At 43.6% G+C, this 16,690-nt stretch overlaps 1 protein-coding gene across 2 annotated transcripts in view; it reads left to right on the forward strand.

Moving 5' to 3' along the window:
• Positions 1–1,568: 1,568 nt before the first annotated feature.
• The window catches only part of KIAA1958 (KIAA1958 ortholog), a 65,061-nt gene continuing 49,939 nt past the window's right edge, over positions 1,569–16,690 (forward strand). For both annotated transcript variants that reach the window (XM_056514203.1, XM_056514204.1), the window contains exon 1: positions 1,569–1,778. The gene's annotated coding sequence lies outside the window, so the exon portion shown is untranslated. The remainder of the gene's footprint in view (positions 1,779–16,690) is intronic.

The following is a 16,690-nucleotide window of genomic DNA, read 5'->3' on the forward strand; positions in this document are numbered from 1 at the left end:
CCTTGATTATTTAAGTATTATAGAGCTCTGCTGGTTGCAGCACCATGACCATAACACCTTACTAAAAATAACAATAGCAGAAGGGAAGACAAATCTCCCCTAGGCAAGGCTAATGCTGCTACCAAATTCCCCTGCCACCCCACAGGCAAATCTGGAAAGAGCATTACTTTTGGCATGAATACACTTCCAGATTGCCTCCATTATACTCTTGTGTAAGCACTGTTGCCATTGTAGCTAGTAGCATGTGTTAGCCCATTTAAGTTTTGCAAATGTTGGCATAAGGAAGATGAGGAAAAGAAACCTCTGGGCCATGAAGCAGCCGGCTTAGAAGGCTGATAGCCAGGCCTGTCTCCTTCTGGAGTGATGCAGGGTAAAAAAAGCCCAAGAGGAGATGAGCAGAGTTTGCTTTGGCATGTACCTTGCTTTCAGTGAGAGAACGAGCACCAAGAGAAAATGCTGCAAGCGCATAGTGAGCCCTCCTGAGATTAATTGCAAAAAAAATCCCAATATGAGTTTAGTTGCTGATAGGGTCTCTGGTTGCAAGCAAATTAATGACGTTTTCATAGCACACAAATTGCAGTTTTTACTGTCTTACTGTCACAAGCACAGCATGTGGGCAGATATGTGCATGAGTATGTATATAGTTCATATAAAATTACCACTTTGTGCCAGAAACCTATTAAAAAAAAAAAAAAAGTAACAGTAAATCTTTCTACACAAAACAACAAAGTAGCAGCTATTTGGGCACACCTTCGAGTAGCTGAGGTGCTGCGATACAACAAACCTCCAATAATGAGAATTACATTATTTCATGCCAACTGAGAAGGTTTTCCTTCCACAACATCCGCGTTTCACACGCATGCATCTCTCCTTATTTTCATTCCTTCCCACAGGAACGCAGGGAACGAAGCTCCCGTTGCCTGTTTCCCCGCAGAAGGCATGGTGAGCTCCTCTCCGCGGTGTGTGTGTGTGTACAGTGTGCGGGGTGTCATGGCACACAGCCTGTTCGGTCTGTGTGTGTACAGTGTGCGGGGTGCCATGGCACACAGCCTGCGGTGTGTGTGTGTGTACAGTGTGCGGGGTGCCATGGCACACAGCCTGCGGTGTGTGTGTGTACAGTGTGCGGGTTGCCATGGCACACAGCCTGCGGTGCTGTACAGTGTGCGGGGTGCCATGGCACACAGCCTGCGGTGTGTGTGTGTACAGTGTGCGGGGTGCCACGGCACACAGCCTGCGGTGCTGTACAGTGTGCGGGGTGACATGGCACACAGCCTGCGGTGTGTGTGTGTACAGTGTGCGGGGTGCCATGGCACAGAGCCTGCGGAGCTGTGCCTGTGCGGGGTACAGTGTGCGGGGTGCCATGGCACACAGCCTGGTGTGCTGTGTGTGTACAGTGTGCGGGGTGCCATGGCACACAGCCTGTTGTGCTGTAACTGTGCGGGGTACAGTGTGCGGGGTGCCACGGCACAGAGCCTGCGGTGTGCGCTGCCACGCCGGGCCGGTGTGCGGGTGTGCCATTGCACACTTCCTGCGGTGCGGGGGACCGGGCGCCTGTTTCCGGTGGCTGACAGGAGCCGGAGCCCGCCGCTGCCTCCTCCGGCGCGGAGTACCACACACCCCCGCACACACCGCGGGGAGGAGGAGGAGGAAGAGGGCGGAGGGAGCAGAGCTGCCCCCCCCGCCCGAGCCCCCGAGCGGTATCGCCCTCATCCCCCCATGCAATACGGGCGATATAGCACGGCTCCCCGCCCCGCGCTCCCACGGACAGGCACCTGCAGGTACGTGACCCGCCGGTCGCGCCGTGTGCGGGGTGCGTGCGGGGTGTGCGTGCGTGTGCATCCAGCGCTGCCCGCCGCGGGGCCGGGCGGTGCGCCCGTGCCTGCCTCGCTCTCTCTTTGTGCGCGGCCAAGGGCTCCCTTGGGAGCTCCACCGGGCACAGGGACGGGTCCCCCGGCCTTGTCGTGGAGGGCTGCGCCGTGGCAGGGCTCGGCGTGCCCCCGGGCTGCTCGGGGCGTTCCCATCAAGGACAAGGGGGAGGCAGCGGTGCTTGAGGGGTCGTGGTTTGTCACAACATACGGAGTGGAGTGCAGCCCCTCGCCCAGCGTTGCATCCTCTTGGAAAAAGTGACCCTTACAGCCCCCGCCCCCTCCCAAGAGCTCCCGGCTGAAATAGAGGTGGGCAGGCGCAGGGGGCTGTGGTTTGGGGCCCCAGGGGTCTGTCTGAGAACGGGGCCGGGGACTAAGTGCCTGGCGGTGTGCTGTGCTCCCACGTGAGGTTCGAGCCCTCTGGCACCTCCCGCAGAGGAGATCCAAGGGGTCCCTTTGGTCCCCAGCCCAAGCAGGCAGAGGGGTGAGCACTGGGAAAGGCAGCTCCGCACTAACTTGGCTTGCCACCGAGACGAGGCAGGAGCAATAAGGCAAGCCAGAAAACAGAAGCAAGCTTGGAAGGGATGGTTACATGCAAAAGAAAAGAGTGAAAACGATGGAGAGATATTTTAAGCTTTCTGCAATTCAATTCCAGCTGTCAGACAGAGAGCTGCTCTCCAGCCAGAGTAACTATGACATGTTAAAACTCACCTTCCATCTACAGTGTTAGTGGTTATAAATATCTCCTGAACACAGCTGTCAGCTCAGTAGTACTAGATGTAGAGTACGGCTATTTCCATTCAAGTGAGTTAAGATCTGCCATAGGAACAAAACAATACACTCAGTAAAAATGACATCCCTGTATGTGGCTGGCTTTCAACATTTAAATTGGTAATCCGTGAAGTTTGCTTTTGACTGCCTTCTTTGCCATTCCCCCACTTATCATTCTCAGAAATACAACCTCTGCCAGTGGTGTTGCAATGCTAAAACTGTGATAGATGCTGAAGCTTGGCTGTGAGCTGGCACAAATGGTACTGTTTTTCAGTAACGTCTCTCATTTTTCTGTTGATTTGAAGAGAAGTAGGACTAAGCACTTAGTGTGCTTGATAGAAGCACTGAGAATTTGCATGAAACAAATGATGACATCCCTTTGCTCTGTTCTGGATGGCAACTTTTCAGCTAAGGAGCTAGGCTTTTTTTTTTTTTTTTTTTTTTTTTTTTTTTTTTTTTTTTTTTTAATTTCTTTTTTTCTTCTTTAAACAAAGTAACCTCAAAAGGTCTTTTCAATTCAGGAATGACCAGTTCCTGTTTCTCTCATGGCTTCTTGAGTTCTCTTCCATATAACTCAGAGCTCAGACCAACACGGCTGCACTCACGTGGTTGTGCAATTAACCTAATAAGCTCAGCCAGCACCACACTGGAGATGCACGCCTGCCCCACACCACCATGTGCATGACTGACTGGCTTTACCAGTAGCCAGGAAAATTGCCCTGGGGGTCAAACCTGCCAGTTGTCTCAGGCTGATTATTCAAACGTCATTTCAGGCTTGGCTAAACCTGTTTTTACCCACTTCTAAAGCCACACAAAAGTTGGAAATCACATGGTTCATTTACTCACCTACTATCCTGTGCTGAGCCTGGTGTTCAACCTCACTAAGTCATGCCCAGTGCCCATCTTCCCCTTTTGCCTGTGGCTTTGAGCAAAAAGCAATTTTTCAACCTTTGCTCAAGTTTATCAGCTCTTTGAAATCCTTCATAGGTAAGCTAACAAACAAACCTATAGTTTAAAAACCTTGCACCCAGAGAAGTAATAGATACAAGAATTGGGGAAAAGATACTGGGTAGTTTAAGTTTTGACAGAAAGTGTTGAGGAGATGATAGGTGGTCTTACATGCAGTGTAAAACTTGTGAGAGAGGTGCACCGTGGAGTTGCTCTTTTTGTTGTTGCCACTAACTCATCTCAAGAGTGTAGCAGAAGCTTTCCTTGTATTCCATTAAAATAGCTAGGTGTTCAAAAAGTAACTTAAAGCTTGTGGAGAAACCGTAACAACTCAAGTACTTCTCCAGCCATTGTTAGCAAGCTGGGGGCTTTTTTGTAACTAAATATATACTGATATTGCTCCTGTACTGATGTACTGGTATTACACCAGGGAGTTTTCTATAATTGAACTTACTGAAAGTTTCAAAAGTGCAGTATAATTCTGTTTCATTGACGCAGCGATAATGGATTTATAGTCAAGAGTTCCTAGGGCACCAGCAGTTTGCTGCCTTAGCTGTTGACACCTGGGAGTCACCAGCTGCACCTGCCTCAAGAGGCCACTGAACCTCACCCTGGTGCCAGTTAGACTCACTGTCATGTGTCCACCCACTGCAGCTCCATGGAGACTTGGAGTTTCATCAGTTACATCCTTCAATATTTTCAGTCTCCCAGTCTTATACGTCTCTGCCTTCCTTTCCTGTTAGTCATAAAATGCAGGAGAGGTCTGAAGGTTTTAAGTATAATCCCAACCTTGGCACTCATTTCCACGTGCCACTGTTTTCCCACATCTGCGCTCTGGGAGTGATAACCCATCCATGCACAGCTCACAGAGGTTGTGTGAAAATTAACTGCTGTTTGTAAGGCACTTTCGCAGAAATGTGTGTGACAATGGGTCCTCTTGAGGATTGTTACACATCTGGTAATTCAAGTGTAACTGGCTGAACATAATACTCTGCTTCCAAAGGTTATTGCCGCACACCTTTTTTCAAAGTAAAACAGGGTGAGATGAAGGTTAGTAACTTAAAAGTAAGAGCAAATTTTTATTGGCTTTTCTAGTCCCTTTCTGTGAAACATATTTAAAAATTAGTATTAGTTTGTATCAAATGTTTCTGGGATGAATTTGCATAATAAGTTAAAGGAACTCAAAAGACAGTAGATACCTTAGTACTGTGAGCAATGAAGAGGACCAATGGAGCCCAGCTGCTTCATCTTCATCTACTTCACCTTGGTTCTGATTTGTTGATTTATGAACTTTATTTACTAGTTAGGTTGGTGAATTCTCTTGCAAGACAGAAATTACAGGGTGTCAGTTCTGTCTTGGTTCTGTGGTAACAAGTACACCTCACAGATTCCAGAATGGCACTCCTGGCTGGCCACTGACCATCTGTATTTTTCCTGAAGTAAATAAGAGATCTTGGCCATATGACTGTCTGAACTCAAGCATTCAAAATGAAAACAAATAAAATAATAAGAGCCTGCAGCTCTATGGTGAGAAAGCAGTAATACATACACAATTAGGATGCAAACATATAACATTCAGTATTTGTTTTCTTCTGAGAACTGTATAGTGAAAAGTACCTATCTCAGATCCTGGGTTTAGTTTCATCTCTGTAGAGCCTCTGCTTTACCTGACTGTGTGCTAAGAAATTACTCTGCAAGATCTAGGTGCTATTCTCAATTACAGGTATTTTCTGCATTTTCTGCTTCGTAAGTTTTTATTTTTATGATCCTTGTATTGCTGAAGAGTTCTTTCATGCTTCATTCCCTCTTCTTATTTTTTTGTTCAGCAACAGGCAGGATCTGAAACTTTTGTTCACTTGACTGATGTTAGCTCAGAGACATCCCATGAGTTCTGCTGGACCCAGGCATTTTAAGATTTTAGTCCTATGAAAAGTTGCAGGAACAAAAGTTTTCCGCTAAGTGCAGAATCTCAGGGTTAGGTTCATGGTATTTGCGGAGTGAGTACTGTGACATTCTGCAAGTTTTTATTTCTATTGTTCAAGGCAATTATTTTCTGAAAGCAGTCATTGTACCTTAAATATTTTACATGTGTGTTTTACAAATAGTACCCAAGATAACTGGAAGAGATAGGGGGAGGAAAGAGATTTCTGTTTCATTTTCTCTCCAGCTTTGTTTATTCATCAATTAATTTCTTGTTTTGTATGGCCTGCTTTTTTGTTTCCCTTTGTGATCTTCAGTAAAGTGAGTATCTTTGATCAGAGCGGGCAATCAGGCATTAAAAAATCTCTAACATTTTTTGCAAACAGGAACATAACCATATAGCAGTGATCAAACATCCAAATGTACACAAGACTTTACTTCTCATCTAGTCCAGTTGAAGTTTTCTTCCATCACCAGTGCTAGAGTTTGAAAGCTTGATTGTTCAGTCCCTTCACCTAAGAACAGCTGCATCTCTACGAAAGAAATAGGCAAGAAACATCTCCAAGATACAGTTATTTTATGCAGCAGGTTTTTTTTCAAAATATGTTTAAAGTTGACAGCAACTGGTTTTAGTCATTTCGAATTTCACTGTCTATCCTCTTGGGGTTAAGGCCGGAGAAAAGCAAAGCCACTGATGATCTAGTAGGTTAGAGGTTTCAAATGAAATAAAAAGAAATTAGATGAAGCAACTGGAGCCAGACGATGAGGCACGCCGTGAGATGTGCGGATGGTGTGCCTGAGGAGCTGGAACACCCTTGTGGCTACAGCCAGCCAGACCGAAGATAGGAGCGCTGCTGAGGCGACTGCGGTCCTGTTCCGCCCTTATGCAAGACCCACAGTCCTTGCAATCTCTTTGTTACTCCCGATACTCCTCATTTACATATAAATTGGCTGCCACCCTGTTTGGGATGGAGGGGGGGGTTGCCCGAAGCAACCACCGTGAAAAAGGACAGCGAGCTGCACTGTGTGGGACTTCAGGACATCAAAGATCCCCGTGGGCTGGATCCAGCGCCAGTGATCCCTCTCACTCTCTCTTTCCATCTCTTTTCTTTTTCTTTCTCTCCCCCTCTCCCTCCATCCTCTTTCTTCCTGTCTCTCATATCAGATTGCAAAGTTTACGATTACAGCCATTTGCTCACGGTGTCCCTTCACTCGAGTGACCATTTCTAAGTTTCCCTTCAAATAAAATTGTTACTTGTTAAAAGACCACCAGTGTTGTTTTAGTGCATCTGCAGCCGAAGGTATTTTCGAATCTGAGTCACTTTCCCACCCCTCCTGTGTTGGGAAGTCCTAAGAGATACCAAATAAGTGGGCAGGGAGAGCAGGGAAATAACCTCTTAGCTGTAAGCCAATATAGGTTTGAGCAGTGCCAAGACAGCAGCTGCCCGGGAAAGGCCAGAGCTTGTCTGCTACCCTGTCTGAAGTAGTTATCTCCCCCTTCCCTGTGTCCAATTAAAAAAACAGAGTTTCGAGGATGCCTCTGCTGAGCACAGACACTAATTTTGTAAATTTCCACGTGGTCATGGACTGTGGTTTACAGGCTGTAAACTACACTTAATACGTTCTTCAGTAGTGGCCCAAAATAGCTGCCATTGTATTTTATAAATATGTAAAGGTGTGTCATATAAAAATATTAATAGTATACAAATGTAAAATTATGCTTATTTATAAATACATATACATTTTTAAGATCAATATATAAGATCAATAATACATATAAGTAATATAATTTTATTTTGAAATTCTGTTCTATATTCTGTATTATTAAATATAATAATCTATTAGCAGGGTATATACACTTTATCATTATTATTATTATTACTATTATTGTTATTGCTATTACTATTAAATATGTTCTGTTCTGTAGTCAGATGAGAGACAAAAGAGAGGTCTTGCACAGAAGGTGTCTGACTTATGTATGGGCTAATGGAGCTGTGGTTCTGCTGGAATCTGTCCTGTCCAGTATTTTCCTGAATGATACGGTGTAAGACATAATACATTTTTCTCTGTAGTGCATTTGTACATAGCATGAGGCCAGAAAGAGACACAAAGATATGGGAGCACAGAATCAAATTTCAATATCATCTCAACAGGTTGGAGATCTGAGAGATGACAGGATGTGAGGTGTAGGGTTCTGCTCTGTGCTAGGTGAGGAAAATGCAAATTTTTTTTTTTGCTTGTTTGGTTTTTGGTTGTTGTTTTTTTTTTTTTGACAAAAATTACTGTGCAAAGGGAAGGGGGTAACTTTGCTCTGTGGCCAATGTGGATGGGACAGGGAACAATTTTTGGTAGCAGGGAAGGTTCAGGGCTAGGCATCAAAACATGCTCCTTAGCCAGTGTGATATGGGAGTAGGTGTGCAGAGGGATGTCAGCAGCATAAAGAGAAAAACACTGTGGTGAAATTAAAGCACTTCTCAATTGGCATTATCTTCAGTCCCTGTCATAGCTCTGGTATCTGATATACTGGTACAGAAAAGGGCTGGAACAGTGAGAAACCTCCTCTGTTTTGTTGAGCCACACACTTGCATGGTATGTACACTTTATCTGGGCTACAGCAGGTACTTCCATGCAGTTGTGTGTAGCAAGTTTCTTGAAGGAGAGAGCTAATCTTTTCCCCAGATTAGGAAAGGATTAGCTTTTGGTGTGAAATTGGTGTTGCAGTGTAAATTCCCTGTTTGTCTCCTCTCCTGAAGTCACAGACTGTAATTTCTAAACTCCTGGTATCTTTGCAGTCTAAGTACGGAGGGGAGAGGGTGTATTTATGTTACAAGTGTTCTCCCAAAGCTGTAGGGAAAACCCTCGTCACCCTGTGATAGTTTGCAAAATCTGCTGCAACACACCATAAGGAGCCAGCATATTTTAGCTGGTAACACTCCAAATGTCATAGCTTGGAATTTGCAAAATATTGCAGGGTAGAAAAAAGATTAATGAACTATTCTCAAAATGTAGAAGCTGGCACTTTTTTTTTTTTTTTTTTTTTTTTCTTCTGTGAGATTTTGATCCTTCATGTTGAGCCAGCTTTGTATAGAAGATTCCCAACTACCCCTGCAGTGGAATGTTTTCTGTTTTCCATCATGTGGATTGTCTCCTATGGCAGACTGCAGTCATACCAGGTCATGCCACTCTACACTCTGAGGATAAATATTTGCTCAGATTTTGTTGTAACGGAATGCTTTTAATAGAGTCTTTCTTTTTCCATGTATAACAAGGAAAGTGAGTATTTCCAGTTCAAAATTTAGTTTTCTTTCATACTGTCTTTTTTTTTAGCTCTGTTAGGGGGAAGAATGATACCTGGTTTATTTTTTTTTTAACTTTCTGATCTGTAACTATAAAAACAAGGGTGTGCTTTTAAAAACTGAGCTCTCACAGTGCCAGTGTTAATTTTTTTAAACCCAGGGGGCAAACATTTATTGTGTAACCAGTAAATTGCAATTGAAAGTGTTCCATAAAGTGGTTGGCATAGTCTCTGCCAGATACACGTATCCTAGCAATTTTACCAGACTTGATGAGTGCTGATGACTTAATTTCAAACCACTCAAGTTTAACATTTCCATCTCTGATTTCCAAAAGTACTATTACTACAACTATTGTGGAAATAAGCAAGTTAAAAAGAAGTGTTGTGTTTTGTGTTTATAAAGATTTATTATTAACTATCCACTGTCAGGTGGATATTTTCCAAATCTTCTAGATTTCAAGTTGCATTTCAATGTAGATTCTCTTTACAAGATTAAAATTAGTGCTTTCAAGCCAAGACATGCAAAAAACCCCAATGCAAATAACAAGTCCAACTTCTTTCAATTAAATACTGTTTTCTGCACACAGATTCATTTCATACAGTTAAGAGCCCCACACATGACAAATTTTCTCTAAACTCAATATTATGAATTAAACAAGCAGTATATTCCACCCATTTTTGTCTGACCTGGTGGTTGGCATCTGCCTAAAAATCAGGCACAGTGCCAAGTGTTTGCTGAACAGGCAGTGTGATTTGATTGAAATATTGGTGACAAAGATTGTTTGGCTGGGCAGAGCTGTGTCAGATATTCTGTTTTCACAAATCTGTCTTGATTTGAAGAACAGAAGTTACTTATTGTGGGGTGAAGAAGACCAGAAATTTATGTATGCAGTATGTATAAACACACAGAAGGGAGATTTTTTTTTTTCCTTTTGTCTCACCATAAATAGTCCAAGGGCTCGTTCCTGTAACATATTAGACATAATGGTACTACACAGCAAAATACAGGTGAGTTAACCTCTCAGAAACAGAAGCACTAGTCAATTAATGCTTGTAAGTTTTACTAGATAATTTCTAGATAATTAAGTTTTAAGCATTTTCCTCCTGTTTGCTTTTTTTCCCCTCAAATAGTCTACCCTTCAGTTGGCTTTTTTCCTCTGGTTCAACAATCTATTCTGAAATAATGAGTCTGTTTTCAATACAGCAATATACAGGAGCCTTTCTTAGCAAGGTGTTCTCATGTATGAAAGAAAAAAGATATCCTGGCAGAGGAAAAAAAAATTGTAAATTTGGATTTACCATTTGTTTTTGACCACAAGAGAATACATTATACTGAGCAACACAAATAAGTCATGTTTTGGAGCAGCTCCACAATATACTGGAGCATTACTGAAATACAGCAGCAGGCAATTTACATGGAGGTTGGTTATTCACCCGGCCCCTTATTTGCAAGTAACACTCTGCACTTAAATTGAGCTCCCTTCAATATGCTGCATCTGCTTGAACATGCTGTGTTTGCTCTATGCATTTGAACAATCTCATAAAGATGGCCAAAATTTGTTTTGGTCTACCCAGGGGTCAAAGAAAAAATAGCAGCTCAGATCCCTATATATTCAAAAATACATATGATTAACCACTGCATTTTGTGTTTCTCTGTGTTAACATTCAGTGCTTTCCTGTTGAATAGTTAACTCTGTAAAGCTAAGTGACCTCTTCCCATTCAGGCATCTCTGAAACTGCGTCACCTCTGCTGACCTCCTAGATACTGATTAAACAGTTTGGCTGTGTTCAATTAGCTTAGTTTACACAATGTTTAACTGGTGCAGGAATATTTACATGGAATAATACTGTAAAGATGGGGGAGGTAAAAACCTGGAATCACTTCAGCAGGCTTTATGAAACAAAGAGGTATGAATCCATCATGTATGTGTGTATTTTAAAGTCTCAGGACTGGTCCTGTGGGATCAATGACTTTTTTTTTTTCCCTGTGGAGTTGCTCCTTCAGTGGAAGGCATTGGTTTCCCTTATTGAAGCAGCTCTCCTTGTGGCTCTGCCCTGATGTTGGTGCCCTGTCCACAGCTGTTACATCCACATGGGGCACGAGGAATATGCCTTTCAACAAGATGAGAGCAAAGCAAATTGCTCTGTGTTTTACTTCATTACTGTTAGTGCACTACCACTGTCCCAGTACAACGAAAAAGCAGAAAGTCTGACTTGAGCACATGTAGACAATCAGCTGTTTGGTCTCTTTCCTTGTCTATCTCCACCTTTCACTGCTTGCCTACATAGTGCCATGCTGGAAGATAAGTTTGCTTGTTCCCTCCAGCATAGCTAGGGTAAATTTGTGGTATTAGGTTAAGTCTGTCCCTTTCATCAAATGCCTTTTATTCCACAACTAATGGCGACCAGGCAGGGATCTTCATTAATGTATTCCAAGGGAGTTGCCAGTCTTTTTTCCTCACTTGAGCTGGGGTTTGTTTATGTGTTGTTTGTTTGTTTACTTTTTGGAGATTGTAGCTCTTCAGAAAAAAATCAGGGTGATCAGCGTACCCATCATTCTTCAGAAGGGACTTCTCACCAAGACAGAGGAGCATCTGCATTGAGACACCTCTTGAGACATTGAGCACCTCTTGAGACTCCTGTGAGAAGGAAGGAACTGGAGTCTGATTAAATGAAAGTACATCCTGGCCCCTGCAGATGTCATTATCAAGGCCTGGGGACTGGCTTGGCAAGTCAGTAGGAAGATTTTCAGGATGCACAGGGTTGCCTTGATGGTACCACACAGATATTTTCACATAATTAGGGCAGCCTTTGGTAGCCTTAATAGGGGGTGGGGGACAATGGGTGGGAACATCTTGGCTGTGCAGAGGGGCCAGGGCTTTTGTGTGGAGGAGTCTAACATTCCTCTGGAGATTTTGTGAGTTGTCAGATTTATATACTGCAGCTTGTAGGTGCAATGAGTTCCCTGTGGTCTTGCACATTTTGTCCAGGCTGGTATCCCAGGAAAAGTGCTCCTGCTACTGGGTTGAGCAGAGGTCTGCAGTACTGGCTGGTGTAAAAGCCTCCTCACAGCCAACCAGCAAGTGGGAGGGGTGGACCCAAGCCTTGTCATGATTTCACGCCAGCCAACAGCCGACCCTTGCACAGGCGCTTGCTCACTCCCCCACCAGCAGGACTAGAGAGAGAATCAGAAGCTGGAAAACTCATGGGTTGAGATAAAGGTGCCTTAATAGGGAATACAAAAGCCACGCACACAAGGAAGGCAAAACAAGGAATTGATTCACTGCACCCCATGGGCAGGCAGGTGTTCAGCCATCTCCAGGAAAGCAGGGCCCCATCATGTGCAGTGCTTACTTGGACAGACAAATGCCACCACTCCAAATGTTCCCCCTTTTCTCTTTCTTCCCCTCAGCTTTACTTACTGACCATGATGTCACCTGTCTGGAATATCCCTGTGGTGGGTTGGAGTCACCTGTCCCAGCTGTGACTGCTCCCAGCCTCTCATGCAGCCCCAGCTTCCTCACCAGCGTGGCAGTACAGACAGCAGAAAAGGCCTTGGCTCTGTGCAAGCCGTGCTCAGCAATGCATTTTGCCTGTGGGCAGGGCCAGTACAACAGACACATACACCAAAGTCAAGGAAGCAGTGTAATTTACTATAGTTCAACAACTACAGTAAAGAGTTTGTAACAGCGAAGAGTTACAAAAGGATAAGCTGAGCAAAGCACTTAAAGCATTAGTACAAAACTTGCCTATAGTGATTAAGAAGAATACATTACTGGTTACCCTAGTACTTTACCAACATCCAGATCAGCTGGGGAGCCCTGATCACAGCGAAGGATTGGAGAGCCACTCCTGGTAACTGGGCAATCCAACACGGAGTGTCCACTGTTAAACGAGGTTTCCATCTTCACTGTGAGAGGGGCTGGCTTTTATATTGTGGAATAAACAAGCTTACATACCTTCTAGTGTGGAAACATCTGTTTTCATCCTCCTCTTGGGTTCTACCCAAAGCCTGGCCAGGGCTCAAGGAAGAACCAAGGGAGTTGGCTTTGACTATATACCTCCAAACGAGGCCAGATGTCTGATTTCATGGCCTTGTCAAGCCTCTAAACACAGAAAGATAAATTCATTCTTATCACACTACATATTCTGCTAATGAGGGGATGATACTAATGATCTGCTTATTTTGCTAATGAGTGGGTACAAATATCATATAACATTTGCTTGCAAGGTTCATGTAGAGGTCAGCTTTGGCTCAGGGCCCGTTGGTCAGGACTCAGTACTTCACTATAATAAAACTATCTCTATATTATCAACCCTGTGTCCAGCACACATCCAGAAGACAGCTCCTTACTAGCCACTGTGAAGAAAATTCACTCTACTTGGCCTGAAACCAGCACAGACTTATGCCAGAGCCCTCTGTCAGGAAGGTCCTGCTCATGTGTCAGGAAGGTCTGCTGCTCCCACTGCATAATGCTTTTGCAAGAATTAATGCCTTCTTCCCAAGGCATGAGGTATGTTATTTAAGTTTTATTGAAAGTCAAGCAAATTAAGTTATACAGGTAATTTTCACTGCTTGATTCACCTTTCATCTCTACTTAATGACCACTTTGAAAGACTCTCACTGCCACCAATGATCTGGCAGTTTTCCCTTGTGACTGTTGTTCAAGTGCGATCCTTTCTGATTTCCTTTATGTTAAATGCTGCACTACTTTTAATTATACTTCGCTTGTGCAAGATACTTTCTCAAAAATAATAGAAGTGTATCACTTTCTCTGAATGTATAATTATACTATAAGGAATTAAGAATTCAAGAGGATGCCAAAATAAAATTTCTGCTAATGTGACATGCTATTTGAGAAACAATGCCTTGGTTTTGTTGTCTGGGATGTATTCTTTTTCCTGATTTCTGTCAGAGGACTGACAAAAGAAAAAGACATTACTATTTTTCACATGGTTTGACCCATTAGATTATTTGGTAGAAAGTATTTGAGTAGGTGACAAAATGAATTGCTTTTACATTTTCAAGATGCTTAAGATAGAAAATAGAAAAGACAGTACTAGGTATACATGCTGCATATATAATAATATTACTGCCAAGGAAATTTAATTCAGTCTCCAGTGATGGGTTTGGGCAGATGTTTTGCATTCAGCTAGAGATAAGGTAATGCATGCAGTGCAGTCTTAAGTAAGTAGGAACAGAATGAAACTGATATTCTGCATTAGTTGTGTATTATTTATTGTATCTGATAGAAGTGTAGAGCAGACACCTGATACACCATTTGCCTGCTATCAGAAGAGCAGGGAGGTGCTGTCTGGACTTTCTGTATAGCAGTTGCCTGAGAAAAGCTTTTATTTTGTAAACTACTCCTTTGCTTGTGTTTTTCTGAATAATTTGCTTTCTCTGCTAAGGCTATAGTTCTGGCACTAAAAACCAAGGTTTGCATTTCGTAGTTGACTGTGGTGTGCAATGGTCGCAGTATTTTATATCAAGACAGTGAAAAGCAGCAGTTATGATCAGCTGCTGCATTTCTGTGAAACCAGTATTTCTGTGCTCTGAGGGCAGGAAACTTCAGAAAGAGAGTTTTCATAGACTGACAGAATCATAGAATATTGTAGGTTGGAAGGGACCCTCAAGAATAATTGAGCCCAACTCCTGGCCGGGTGCAAGGCACCCCAAGAATCACACCATGTGCCTGAACATTGTCCAAACACTTCTTGAGTTCTGTCAGGCTGGTGCTGTGACCACTTCCCTGGGGAGCCTCTTCCAGTGTCCGACCACAAAAGGGTGAAGAACCTTTTTCTAATATCCAACCTAAACCTCCCCTGACACAGCTTCATGTTTTTTCCTCAAGTCCTGTCACTGGTCACCACAGAGAAGAAATCAGTACTTGCCCCTTTGCTTCCTCTCATGAGGAAGTTCTAAGTGGAGTGAGGTTTCCCCTCAGTCTCCTCCAGGCTGAACAGACCAAGTAACCTCAGCCATGCCTGACATGGCTTCACCTCCAAACTCTTCACCATCCTCATGGCCCTTCTTTGGATGCTCTCTATTACCTTTGTGTCTTTTTTGTGTTGTGTCACCCATTTCTGTCCCAGCACTGGAGATGAGGCTGCCCCAGCTCAGAGCAGAGCAGGACAATCCCCTCCCTTGCCCAGCTGTGATGCTGTGCCTGATGCTCCCAGGACACAGGTGGATCTTCTGGCTGCCAGGGCACTGCTGGCTTAAGTTTTGTGGTAGTTCATTATCAGTATATACTGTGGAGGGGAAAAAAGCCTCAGGTTTTGAAAATCTACTTTGCTTGAGAGCTCTGAAGAATAGGTGTGATAATAATATCCTCAGAAAAAGAATGAGAGAAGGATGAAAACAACTCAAAAAATACAAAGAAGTTTCCAGCCCCTCAAGTTGGGGATGGAATCTGATGGAAGCAACCAGATAATCAGGTGATTACACGCCATGGTGTTGTTTGGGAGGAGGATGAGGTGGAACTTAAGAACTGAGTTTTCCTCAAAAGCCATGGGGCTCAGGACTGGTGCTTCCTAAAGGAGCTTACTGTGTTTTGGCACAAATCTCTCAAGAGAAAACAAAATTTTTTATCAGACTGTATTCTCTGGACATGAGAATACAGTTCCCTCTGGAATGGTGCTGTTTGCAGTAATCTGTCTTGATTCTGCTCACTGTCCATCCAGCTACCCCTGTGGTGGAAATGAGACACAGAAAACCCTTTCCCACAGACAGGGTTAAAGCAATAGTATTTTCCTAGTAAGAGAAGAGAACAATATTCAACAGTGTCTTTTTGAGGCAGGTCTCTTAGTGATATCTTGAGGAGAAAGGGGCTACAACTAAACAGCAAAATTTAAAAATGGACAATGCAAGGGCTACCTGGTGCTGTCGGCTGCTCATCAGAAAACACAGCTTGGTGTGTGCAGTGCATGTGAACCTTGTGCACTCTACTGCACTTGCAGCATGCAAGCCACCAGGTGTGTCCATGCAAAGCAATATGCCTGTTTTGCTGGCAGAAAGTTATTTTGCTCTTTCTTATGGTATGCATTTGCTTGTTATGCTTGAGGAGTACAGAGTAACTGGGTGGACAATTGTGGCAAGACAGTATTTGTTCTGACAAAATCCTGTTTTATTCTGTTTTGCTTTGTGTTCATAAAGGTTGCTGATGTGCATGCTGGGGATTGAGTGGGCTGTGAGTGGGAAGTCTGAGACTGCTGGAGAGAACAGTTTTTCAGGAACTGCTGTTGTAAATAAAACCCTTGGCCTGTCTGGTTGCCAGCTTATGTTCCACAGTTAACAGATAATGTTTTCTAGAAACTGCCATAAAGGGCAATCTTGATTTTTCTGTCATAAGGGTGGTTTGAGAAGGTTTAAAAGGGTTGTGGGTTTAATTTTGGAGGTATCTATGCATGCCAAGCTCACCAAGATAGCTCCCAACTCTCCCTCTATGCTGTGTGGCAAGGAGAACACACGCTGCTCCAGCTCTTGCACCTGACCAAAATCGCTTCTACTTTCAAGACTGTGCAAACTATCAGACTAGTGAGTTACATCTTGTTTGTTAACCTTAGTGGCAAAGGAATTTAGTGTGCCATTAATGGGAAGGTACAAGAAAGATCAAGTGAGTACCCTCACTGTGCATCACTCTGGATTTGGCATAAGTCTGTCAACTTGGAATGCCAGTTGGGAATGCCAGTGACGTGCATGGCAACAGCATGTGCCGTGAAGGTGCAGGGGCTGAATAAAGCTGATGGAATTGAACCATGCTGGAAAACTTCACATTACCTTCTACCTCTGGATGGATCTAGATGGCTCACATATTTCTGCATGCTTTTATGCCAAATGGTAAAACTACTGCAAATGTTGACTACAAATCACAGCAGTCAGATGCTG

Source organism: Oenanthe melanoleuca, chromosome Z (genome assembly GCF_029582105.1).
Source record: "Oenanthe melanoleuca isolate GR-GAL-2019-014 chromosome Z, OMel1.0, whole genome shotgun sequence".
Taxonomy (NCBI): domain Eukaryota; kingdom Metazoa; phylum Chordata; class Aves; order Passeriformes; family Muscicapidae; genus Oenanthe; species Oenanthe melanoleuca.